Raw genomic sequence first — 13,249 nt, forward strand, 5'->3', positions numbered from 1 at the left:
CAGACCAGTTAGCTTCTGCGATAAGAATGTCGTCTACGTACGTCGTAATTCTGTCCTTAAGTTCTGTCGGAAGTATTGTGTTCAAACCGCGAATAAAAGCTGCAGAAGAAATAGTTAAGCCGAACGGTAGTTTGCAAAATTGATAACAGTCGCCGAAACAGAGAAAAGCTGTATATTTTCTACAATTCGGATGAAGTTGAATTTGCCAAAATCCCGATTTCAAATCTAATGTGGAATAAATAGCAGTGCCGTGAAATTTCTGTAAAAGTTCCTCTAATGTCTGTGGTCGATCTGTTTCATTAATAATAATGTCATTAATGTGACGTGAATCAAGTACAAGGCGAAGTGAGCCATCTTTTTTCTTAACAATATGTAGTGGGTTTATGTACGGACTAACTGCTGGTTCTATAATTCCTTGGTCAAGCATATCCTGCAATTCTTTTTTAACTTGTTCTCTGTGAATATATGGAATGGGATAATGCTTTGCTTTAAATGTGTCGTGCGGTTTGACTTGAAATTCATACATAAAGCCGTACATAGTACCAGGAATGTTGGCAAAAACTGGAGCTTGCTGTAAAAGAATTTTGTGTAATTGCGTTCGTTCGTCGTCTGTAGTTGCACTGCTCTCTTTAACCTTATCAGAAATTAACTGCATAACGTCGTAGTCAGCTTCATCTGGAGTATTATAGTTGTGTACGTACGTATCCGTTAACAATGTGGGATTACAGTCTATGTCACGTGTTGCGGAAAAGACCTCTGTGCGGTTGATTGTTTGTTCTTCCGCAGATAATGAGTGCTGAAATTCTAAAGCAAGTTGTACATTTTCATCCTTTAACATTAAATAAGAACTCTGAAAATCAATGACTGCGTCGTGTTGTACCAGAAAATTCGTACCTAAAATAACGTCTGTTGTCAATAAAGGAACAATCCAAAAATTAGAGTGAAACGTGTGACCTGCGATACAAAATGATAAATGTGTCTGTAATTTAACGTCTACTCCTTTACTCGATACTGCTCCCTTCACTTTTGTTTTGCCTAAAGGTAATGTCGGATAGGTATTCTCTTTGTTGCACTCATTAAAAGTCTCCTCATTTATTACTGATATAGGTGAGCCGGAATCAATTACTGCTGAAAATTTTGATGAACCGATTTTAATTTCGATAACAGGATGTGAAATGGTTTTCTGAATAACTGGTCTTTCCTGTAAAAGAGTGTCTCTGATGTCGTCAAAAGTAATTACATTTTCGTGAACAACATTTTGCGTGTCAATGGTAGTGCTTGTGTTACTAGAAGATGCGTCCTGTGCAGTATTTAGTCAGATTCTATCTGACGTGTTATTATTATTAGGAGGATTCTGTGGCATTTCGACTATTTGAACTGTCCTATTACTTCTTCCAGGCGTGTTACGCTCTGGATGGTACCTACTGTCGGGTTCATTCATGAGAATATGTTCTTGCGTATGATTTTGCTGTTGGTATGACCGACTGTTGTTAGATGTTCGCTGAAAATTGTCCTCATTATTTTTACGTCTGTCGTAATAGTCATTCCTATACGGTGCATTACGATAGGAATTGAAATACTGTCTTCTTTGTACGTAGTTGTTTCCTTGCTGACGTACGTTACTATTTGTTGTACCAGGGGCTATACGTCCACGCGGCGAAACATTAAAGCCTGGTTGACCTTGTGTATTCCATTGTTGGTTAGGTATGTTAACCGGCTGGTTTTGATGTTGTTGTTGTGAAACACCTCTATTGTTACTAAAGTGTTGTTCTTGTTGCTGAAAATTTTGACGGTATTGATAATTCGAATTTTGCCTGTTATTAAAGTTTTGGTAATTGTCGTTCCTAAAACGTCTGTTATCTTTCCGACTGGAATTACGTCCCTGATCATAATTGTAGTACTGTTGTTGACCTTGGTTGTTACTCAAAAAGTTTTTGTTTACAAAAGAATAATCAGATTGCTGTACTTCCAAGAGCTGTAAAAGATCTCTGAATGCTGAAATGTTTTCTTTTTGCTGGCCCGTTAGAAGTGACACTCGTAATGACCGTGGTAATTTAGAGATGCATAGTTGTATAAGTGCGGATTCACTGTACGGTTCACTTAGGTACTGGTTTTGTTGTACCATATGCTCAAAAAATTGCGTTACACTGGGAAAATTTGAGTTTTCATAGTTTGGCAAACTAATTAGTTGGTCTTTAATTCCGCGCTGTGTCGTCTTCGACCAGTACGCTGACAGAAAGGCATTCTGAAATTCCTCTACCGAGTAACACTGTCTCGCGATCGGTCTCATACGAGTTGCCGGTTCGCCTTCCAAAAAACTGCAAATAAATTCAAGTTTATGTGTTACAGGCCAAGTCGGTGGAAGAGCAAAACTAAACTGTTGAATCCAATCCAGTGGGTGAATCTGCGTTCTATCGTTTTTGAAAACCTTAAACTTTCTCACTGACAGAAAATGTTTGTAGTCGAAGTTATCATCTCTGCATGATGGAACAGGTTCAGGATCGTAAGAGTATCTATTGAACTGTGGTTGTTCGGAATCTAAGTCCCGTACTCTCTGCAGATTACCCAAATTATACGCGCTGCGTGAGTCAGACACATGTTCATAAAGTGGCGTCTGTTGTGTATTATTAACAGAAGTGTTTTTCATTTCTGTTACTTCTTGTTGTAAATTTGATAATTTCCTACGTAACGTGTTGTTAGATGAATCGATCTCATTAATAGTCTGGTGTAAATTTTGAAATTCAGGCGTTTGGATAAATGAAACCGGTGCAGTATCGTCTGATTTATTGTCATTAGCATTTTCGATAACATCAATACGACTGGCCAGTTCATCACATTTTTCAGTCAATATCTTAACCTGATCATCGGTTTTAGAATCAGACGCATTAATCTGTTTTTGCAACTTGCGCGTAGTTTCGCTCAGTTTTTTAACATCAGCTTTGATAACATCACAATCCTGTGTTAGATCTAACTGTTCGAATCTATCTGTCACTGTTTGAATATTTACTGTGTGTGTATCGGTTTTTGATTTAAGGTCAGAAATTTCATCCCGTAATTCCGCGTTCAATTGTTCTATGGTATTAATTTTGTCGGACACTGTAGTAATATTATTGTCTACATACGTCTTCGCTTTCGCGAACATTTTACGTTTGTCCTCTTGTCTTTGTGCAGTGATTGTTTCCATAACCTGACGTTTGACTTTATTTTGATCCTGAATAAATTTGCGGAAACGCGTATCACTGTTCTGTATGTGTTGACTAAAGCGCTCGTTAATCTGAGTGTTCTGCTGTTCGAATTTCGCGTCTATCTTTGCGTCCATAGTGCGCGAGAGTTCTACCGTCATTGCTTTAAACTCGTCCCGTAATTGTGCAGCTTTTTCAGAGCATTGTTTAGCGACTCCGCTAATTTCGTCTCTGAGTGTTTCTGTTGCGACTGTTTGCATTTCTCTTAATTCTTGCGCAACAGATTTAATTTCTTCGCTATTTTTTTGTGAACACGCCTCAATTTCCGCGCGCAACTGTTCCTTAGTGTCATGACACTGCGCGGCAACAGCTTTAATTTGTTCACTAAGCTGCTTGACCTCTTCATTAAGTTTGTCTTGTTTTTCGTCATTTTTATCAAATCTTTCCTTTAAGTGTTTGTTATCTTCCCTAAGTTGTCTGAAATTTTCGTCATTTTTGTTCTTAGACTGTAGCATTATTGTCATAAATTGTTCCAAAGTAACATTACTTACTTTATTCTCACTACTGTTTGATGGTGTATCTACAATTGTCGCGTTTTGTGTGACCATTTGGTCATTCTGTAATTTACAAAAACGTTTATCAGTCGGATGTACATTGTCAGACACTGTTCCGGAATTAAATAAATCCGTCGTACTTTGTGTATCCTGATCACTTTCTTTAGACAAATTTGCCTGTACGTTACTTGAATTTTCCAAATCGGGTGTGTTAAGCTCTGCAGCGCTCATTACCATAGAGCATTCTGCGTCATCAATTGTCGTCAAGTTAACAGACGAGACAATTGAGTTCGTTTGTTCATCATTAAGGTGAAAGTCATCATTAGTGGTTGGAATGCACTGATTGTTAGTGAACGCAGGATTGTCATCATTACGTTGCGTATCACAATTACTATCGGTCACGTTGTTTAAGTCGGTAACTTCATTCACAATACTTCGCGATACACTATTCACAGTCTTTCGCGGCATTTTTACAATAGTCAAAATTTTTCACAAAACAAATAAGCACAATGCAAAAGCAACACAAAAATACAACAAAGCAACAAATTGCCGTTGACCTGTAGAGAGAAAGTCACAATCTTATTAAAAGCGTTGCGCTAAATCCTAATTATATCTAAGCAAACAAGAGCAGATATCTGACTGTCGCTCAAAAGACTCTCAACGAAATACGATCCTGGACTGGGTGTCGCCAAGTGTAACCTCCCCACCGTAATTTTAAAAAAATGAAATGTCAATATTATATAGAAATGGGAGCCAAGTGTAACCTCGCCACAAAAATTTTAAAAGAGAAGGACGATACTAATTAGAAATGCTGATGGACATGGCTCTATGCGTAACCTGCCCACAATGAAATGTACTGACAATGGCAACAAAAATGTGAAATTCGCAATCTGACTCAAATATAAATCCTTCAAAAAATTAAAGTCCATTCATTGACAAGAAAATTCAATTAAACCGAAATATCGGTCTTTGGCCCTGTGTAAAGCAATCAGAATTAAAGTCTTACCTCAGAATAAATGGATGTCACATATCTGCTCTTGTTGCGCACCGCTTGAAGGAACTGCATTACGAATAATAATATTCTCCTTTTTTTTTGTGATTTTACTAAAAATTTTCTTTTAAAGAAGTGGAGTGAAATGGGAAGTGCAACGAAATGTTGAGTTCAATAAAAAATTAAATTTTTGAGAAAATGCTTTTGAAATAAAAAAGTTATTATTGGGAGACTTGTGGAGAATAATTACAATAAATAAAATTTTTCATTATCTAATAATTATATTAATTAACAGTATACCTTATTCCTCATCTTGACCAGTGTTGCCGACCGCCTACATCACACAACCGCACTGGGCTGCTACTACTGACCGACCGCTCTGCATGACGACTACAGACTCGCAACGACTACTGTATTGCACTGGCCTACAGCTACTAACAGACTGAGCAACGACTGACTGACTTACTGAGAACCGCTCGCAACACTCGCGCGGTCAAGCGCATACTCTCTGGTCACAGATGCTACAATGCCTCGCCATCGCTGCTATGTTACATACGTGTTTCACTATCTTAAATAGATTGTTATCTTGTTAAGAGTTCTTGTTGGAGGCCTACAGCCGTGAAAGAGCTGCATTCGGTGAAGATCCGGTTATGTGCCTCTTTGGTTGTAAAAGTTATTAAATTACAATAAATGACAATTAGAAGGAAAAACTGACCTCAACGTTTGGCCCCTTTCCAGTTCCTATTACCTGTTCTGCCCGGAGGGTTCAGGGGGCGTATCGGACACTCTGAGTAGTATCTCCAGTTGCTAAGCTGAAATGTGCAAGAGTTAGCTTTGTTTGAGTTTCCAGTAGTCGCTACAGTGTGTGACATTGATAACCATGTTGCACCAACTATTTCAGTCAGGGAACGGTGTTAATTTCGTTAGTATTCTGTTTCTTCAAAGATATCTTTTGCGCAAGTGCAACTTGTCGTGGATAAGCGTTGCGGCCACGTAATGTACAGTTTTAGTTCATTTCGTGTATCATTTATGAACGTAACAGGTGTTTTGTGGAATGCCTGTGTTAAACTTTATATAATTTACCGTCCAATTTGTGTTTCATTCACACGGACTTAGCAGCCCGTACTCTGCTGCACCACGTGCGTTTCTTTGTAAACTATGAGGCTCCAATTCTAAGTAAACTCCTCTTGTGTTCGAACTGAATCCTCGGTTTTATCAGGGGAGGGGTTGATGTGTTTACGATTGATAAATTTATTTACAAAACTGCTGAGTTGTACGGATTATTTTATTAAGTCATCAAATGATCTGTGAGGTAGTGCCTTTTTATCAGTTTAATTAATTAATATTAAATAAATTCGTCAAACTAATTAGAAATTTTGTGTTAGGTACTTGTTCGAGGCAAGAGAACGTAGGCTCTACTAGCACAGTCATTCCTCGATCTAGGTATCAGGAAAGAGATATTCCGCGAAGCTGATCCTAGCTCTTAAGTATTCTGAGGATAATGTAACATAATTCGGGAAAAAGCAGCAGAAGCCTGTTGTTCCTCTTTTCCTTTTGTAGGTAACTGGAAAAGCTATATCGATCCGACCTGTAAACGACTCTCTCTATACGATGAATTTGATCTTTATACGACCATTGCGTACAACATTGCAGACACCATCTTACCGCGGAGAGAATGAACAAGGCAACACCTACAATGGAATCACGATCAGTAACGCACTATTCTCTTCTTGAATAGCTTGGAATTTTTATGACCTCCGATATTGTCGTAGATGCCTGAGAAACAAGTAAGATAACAGTGCATCCCTCAGTTACACAGTTCTTTTGGTTCAGCAGAGAGGATAAGAATCAATAATGACTGGGACAAATTCTAGCAGGTATACTGGATGATACATCTAATTTAATCACCTCACATGTTTCAGGAACGCTGAAAGAGATAAACTCAACCGTTGTCTTTCTCGGGCGAGTGGTCTTGCAACTGAACTGCCCAAACACGAGTCATGAACCTCCCCCATAGCTTCACTTCCGTCAGTTCCTCTTCTTTCACCTTCCAAAATTCCCAGTTCGCCTGCATATTTTAAGGAGCTAGCACTCCTGCAAGAAGGCATACCGCAGGGAATAGCTTAGCCGCAGCCTAGGTGAATGTTTACAGAATGAATTTTCTTCCTGCAGCAGAGTGTGCTCTGAACTGAAACATTCTGGTGGGATTCGAATCTGCAACCTTTGGGTTTTGTGGGAAAGTTCTTGAAGATACGAATCCCTATTCTCCGAAATTCTAAAAGTATATTTGGAGATATGACTTGTTTTTCAGAAAAGATTTATCTGTTTTGAACATCAGCCCGATTTCTGTCGTAAGCACGAGTTCGTGATGTCTTAACCGGTTCCAGAAATATTGAGGTGGACAGCTTACCTGAATCACCTTCTACGTCAGCTCAGGTGGATCATAACGAGGTGTAATTAATTCACAAAGGAAATGACTTCCAAAAAACTTCTTCGAAAAAATTTCTGAATATTATTCGTAGGTATGGTGCACTTAATATTTGTATTGATGGACAAGGTAAGTCAGATTGTAAGGAGAATAGTCATGGCTTAACTTAGTCATGGCTTCACTTAGTGAGCCCCACAGTGTGATGCCAAACGAGGTGGGGCAATGATCAGCATGGACTCGTATTCGAGAGGACGATGGTTCAAATCCCCGTCAAACCATCCAGACTTAGGTTTTCCGTGATTTCGCTACATCGTTCCAGGCTAGTGCCCGCAAGGTTGCTTTGAAAACGGCATTGCCAATTTCCTTCCCCATCCTTCGGTAATCTGTGTTTGCGCTCCATATCTGATGGCCTTCTTGTAGAAGGACGTTAAACTCTAATCTTCCTTCCATAGAGAGTGTAACAGAGTTACTAAACAAACAGCAGTCGAAGATGCTACAACAGACTCCCTGTATATCATGAGGAGCACAAAATTACAAGCGTCCATACTGCAAAAGGAATCCGGAGACGTGTTTTTTCCTCCCATATACATTTCGCAAAAACCTCACAACGCTAAAATTAGAGAAATTTAGTCTCATATAGTGGACTACCAACAGCCTGTCGTCCTGCATCCTCATCGCATATAGGAACCAGAGTGACACTAGTAGACTGCATGCAACGCAGAGTCTTGGGACCTGCAGGTAAAGTGTAGATGTTAGCAGCACGAACTCTACCCTACACAGTACGCACCTTACTTCGGCAGCCCTCAACACAGCTAGGCTTGCGAGTTGTCTATGCGTAAGGCGCCCCTACACGTTAGGATAAGGCTCCACCTGGGAATACGCATTCGGTGCCACATGGCTTTTACGATTTTTACGTACCTGCAATAAACGATGTGCTGACCACTCCTAGTAGATATTTCATGAGTACTTCTAATTTTTTTCAAGTAGCTCGTCATTTCAACAGTTGTCTCCAATTATTCGCTAGCTTCCCTGCATCATTACACCCTGGTTTTCTGGTAGTTCGCAGTTTTATTTCACACAAGATTGCTATTCAAACGTTCGCTCCAATAAATTTCTTCTTCAGTTGCAACATGCCCTCGATCTGTTGAAAGGGGTCATTAAACCAACGTTTTCCTCATCGTGGCAACATAACATGTTGACCAATGCGATTTGGGCCAGCCGGTACCTAAGAATGCCCATCACGTATGAGTGCGTGGAAAAAAAATTCCTTGGACTGATATAGAGGTGACATTTAAATCAGTGAACTTTTCTTTCTTCAATGTTGGTAGAAATAGCGTAAGTCAGGTGCTAACCTGATATGCGAAATGATTTTGTTTTTACGGTTTTTATGGCGTTCGTGTTTTGTGTTCACTCTTAACATTTGAGATATTGCTAACTGAATCAAAGTGTGCCAGACTTCTTTTCAAAATGATTGAGGTGAATGTCGTCGGCAGACTGAAACAGAAGAGGAACGAATCAAGAAACTGCACGATGTGATATAGGGCGAACAGCGCTTGAAGCTGTCTTTAATAACTGACATCACAGGTTTATCAGATGAAAGGATACAACGAAATTTACGTGAATAATTAGATTAGCTACAAATAAGGCAGAGGACACACACACATACACACATCACACACATACACACACACACACACACACACACACACACACACACACACAGTGCTAAACCAAGGCAAAGACCAAAACGAATTTTCGGTAATATTTGGATCATCGTAAAACAGTCCAACTGATTTCGTATTCCATGTTGTTAATGTGGTTGAGACAGTGTTTACTGTTTCACATCGGAAAAGAAACAGCAAGCAATACAGTAGGCAAAGTCCAGTGGACTCTGAATAAACAAATGTGAATTCGATGGCACCTGCCGAAATTTTTACTGGCTGCATTTTCTTCTCATTGACAGCTTGCAAAGGGTAAAACAATAACTGAACAAACGCTACGCACGTCTTCTAGTCCAGCTGTGTGGAGAACAATGTAATAGATGGCTCGATAGCAGAAGAAATGAAATAAAAACATTTAATTAGGACAAAGTAAGGGCTGACAAAAAAGTATTTGTCCATTGGAAAACTGAATTTCTTGAATTATGAATTGGTGCGCCACTAACCATATTTCAAAGCGGCAATCTTCCACTTATTCTGACAGGCAAAGAGATTCATGTGTACACTTGATTCTGTTGAACAGAATATGGTTCTCACACACGGGTACTGTCGGGACCATTCAAAATCTCCAATGAGAAGTTGAATCAACACACTGGAAAACAGCTACACAAAGTGCGTAGACCTGAAAAAGAAAAGAAAAAGAATGTAGAAAATAAGTGCAGCTTTATCTACAAATATGCGTCATTGACTAACATGTAGAGCATACCATGACGTTTGTAGCAGAAGAAAAACTTCAACGTAAAAGTAGCTTCGGACATACTCAAAGGGAATCTTGTAAGAGGTTTACGTTTCACAGTATCTCTAGCGACCTGGTGGACAGCATCAGAAACTCCTTGAGACTACTCGCAGAAGATGCTGTTGTACACAGAAAAGTCGCAACGCTAGGAAAATGTAACTAAATTCAGAAGACCTGCAGAGAACTGACATTTGGTGCAAAGATTGGCGGGTGACACTCAACACAAATACATGTAGCAAAGGCGAATGGAGCGTTAATGTTATGATTAAAAGGGTCACGTCCAATAAATATCTGAAAATATGCATACAGAGCGATACATAGTGGCTCGACTAGATAAAACTAATCTCAGGAAACTTAGGCGCCAAACTGAGTCTTATCGGAGAAATGCGTACGAAGAATAGTCCATCCACGAAGGAGGAAGTTTACAATACCCTCGTTCGATCGATAATGCAGTTTTTTTCCGTCTGCTGGCCTTACCGGGTTGTATTGATGCAGTAAATACTCTGCACCCACAAGGCGAGTGACTCCTGTTTCTGTAACTATGACCTTAATTGTTAACTTTTATATCTCTGTGTGGCATTTTGGACGAGGACAGCTGCTTTTTGTATCATGAAGTCTGCCAAGTCAATTAAAGAATCATTCCTCTCTCCATCTCTGTGGCGACAATTACTGTCTGGTTATTGCAACAAGGTGCCAGGGCCTATGGTGGTTTTCTTCCTCTCAATGAAGGAACGATCTCACTCGAACTTTGTTGTTCAAGCAACGTAAACAAGTAAGAAGTAGGGATGAGTCTCTCCCCGTGAACAGTATGCCACAATTCCCGATAGGGTGTGTCTGTTTCTACGAATTATGTGCTGTGTAACTGCCGCTCGAACAGAATGTAGGGACGAACACGTTTCGTGTTTAATATGTAAAAATGTAGTTAAGGTTTTAAAGTGTAACCAGTTAAAAATTTTGGAAATTTGTGGTAAGGTCTTAGGGGACCAAACTGCTGAGGTCATAGGTCCCTAAGCTTACGCACTGATTAATCTAACTTAAACTAACTTACACTAAGGACAACACACATACCCATGCCCGAGGGAGGACTGGAACATTCGACGGGGTGAGCAGCGCGGACCGTGACATGACGCCCCAGACCGCACGGATAGCCCGCGCGGCTAACCAGTCAAAAGAATTAGAATTATATATCAATACCTTCAGCTGCTGACGGGCGTTGATATATACCAATGGGAACATGTGAAAATGTGTGTCTCGATCGGGATTCGAACCCGGGATCTCCTGCTTAGATGGCAGACTTTCTATCCCTCTGAGCTACCGAAGGCACAGAGGATAGTGCGACTGCAGGGACTTATATGTCCACACACTACATTCGTAGTGTCCCTACCCAACACACTTATTACTCGTGGAAGACATTCTTACCAAGTGCCGTAAGAGTTCGGGTAATATGTGGGCATCCGCACAGAATAAGAAGGTCGTGGTCGGTATTGCCATATCCATATAAGTATACAGTCAAAAGAATGGTTACCGAGTCACATATGCTTATGTTGTATATGTACGCAAACGTCTTTCTAACAAAACAGAAAACGCATCCTGCTGAATAATTATTACTTTAGGATGAAGATTGCCGTAGTTTAGTATTGACTGTTGTATTTCTGGTAATATTGTGCCTAAAATTTTATTGTTTTCGACAGCGTTATTATTTTTGTGCTGATTCACGATGTAGTGCCATTATGTGATTATAAAAACACATTTTGCAGGCACACTATTTTGTAAATTTTCGCAACAACCTTTTTCTGACAATGTTCCTGATTATTGGTACTGATTGTGTCTCTCCGATTCATGATTTATTTTCCTTATGTGTTCAGTATAATTATTTTAAAATAATTGTTACTAACATGTTTTGCAAACAATTCTCTTGTAAATCTCGATGTTTTGGACGATGTTTACTTTCTTTCCTTCATAATAATATTTTTGTTAATGTTTACATGTACTTGTACTGATTTGTGTTCATGAGGTTCATAATACTTTCCTTCGTGTATGTAATGTCATTTTAATTGTTGCCATGTATTGTCCTGCGTAACTAATCCATGATGAAGATCCTAAAGCTAACGTTGTGGGCTCCAGGTGAATGGTTGTATGAATGCCTTCAAGTTGCAACGTCTTAAAATCTTGAAAGTTTTGATTTTCTGTATTGGTGTCGTGCTATGTGATGTTATCACTGTATCACCTATTTTAAAGACGAGTAAAAGAACGTACCGTTGTGATCTTTGTATATAGGCATAAGAGAGAGTGGGAACATCAAAACCAAGGAACAACTGTAACATACTGGTTGAATTGTTTGATATTTTTAACTTTACCTTATGTAACATAATGAAATTTGCATGATTCAGTGACTGAATCAAAATAGTATTAGGTATTCATAAATGAACAGTAATATGGAACCACACTCCTTACCCCACCCACCCGATAAGGAGGAAACTGCAGAATGACGACAGTTAACTGTAGACTAGTGACACAATTACAGAAAAAAAATATGCTTGCATATATGTATATGAAGATGGGATCCGTTCTTTCGGACATGCCTGAAAGAATAGATACCATCTTCATATACATATATAGTTAAGGCTCACCGGCCATTTGACCATCTTCTTCTGTGCGGATGCACAAACAGTGCCCGAACTCTTACGGTAATTCGCAAAAAGCCGCGATTAATGAGTATAATGGGCAGGAGCACTATGAATATGGTGCGGGACAATTAGTTGAGAATGTGGGTCTCACGGGAGGCGCGCCAGAGATAAGTCCTTGCAGTCGCAATCACCTCAGTGTCCTCGGTGGCCCAGATGCCGACACGTTAGCTCAGCGTGTTCGGTCAGAGGGTTAGCTGCCATCTGTAATAAAAAAACTGAGTGAATGGATCGATAACGAACTTCGACGGGCGTCAGGAGACATCCACCACGAACATTTGCAACGAACTATAACGAACAAAAAAACGAGATTAAGGGAAGGAAAGATGGATAGAGCGTCTGCCATGTAAGCAGGAGACCCAAGGTTCGAGTCCCGATCGGGGCACACATTTTCAACTGTTCCCGTTGACTTATTTTTTAACGTTTGTATGCAGTTAGGGGTATTCATTTGATTGCAGCTTCACGTTTGCAGATGTCGCACTGTATCACCTCTTAGTGTTATATCGGTTCTTGATGAGACAAATGCTGGCATGTTTTTACGTCCAATGGGGAGCTACTGAAAGGGTCTGTCTAATTGCCAGCTGGGTTGCCACAATGGTAAACTCTACTTACCCTGGTCAACACTCATTAACAGGAATAGAGAGGGCAAGACAATGATAATAACTAGGTACAACTGTGGAATATCAATGCATGAGATTTATTCCCAAAAATTCTTCTCAGTTTTACGTAGATGGATTTCATTGTCTAGCTTTTATAACTTGGTTGTGGAGAATGATTTCGTAACTTATCGTAGACTTGTTGCTTCAGCCCTGTGCTCGGGCACGGCTGGTGAGAGTCCTTGTGAATCGAGAATGCATTTTGTCTGCTTACCCAAACGCCCTTTATTATTGGTGACTACGTTGCTCCAGCAGTGGCCCACACTTTAAGGGGTTTCTCCCTGACAATAGGAGGTAGTT

The sequence above is a fragment of the Schistocerca piceifrons genome, chromosome 2, assembly GCF_021461385.2.
Source record: "Schistocerca piceifrons isolate TAMUIC-IGC-003096 chromosome 2, iqSchPice1.1, whole genome shotgun sequence".
NCBI classification, from domain to species: Eukaryota; Metazoa; Arthropoda; class Insecta; order Orthoptera; family Acrididae; genus Schistocerca; species Schistocerca piceifrons.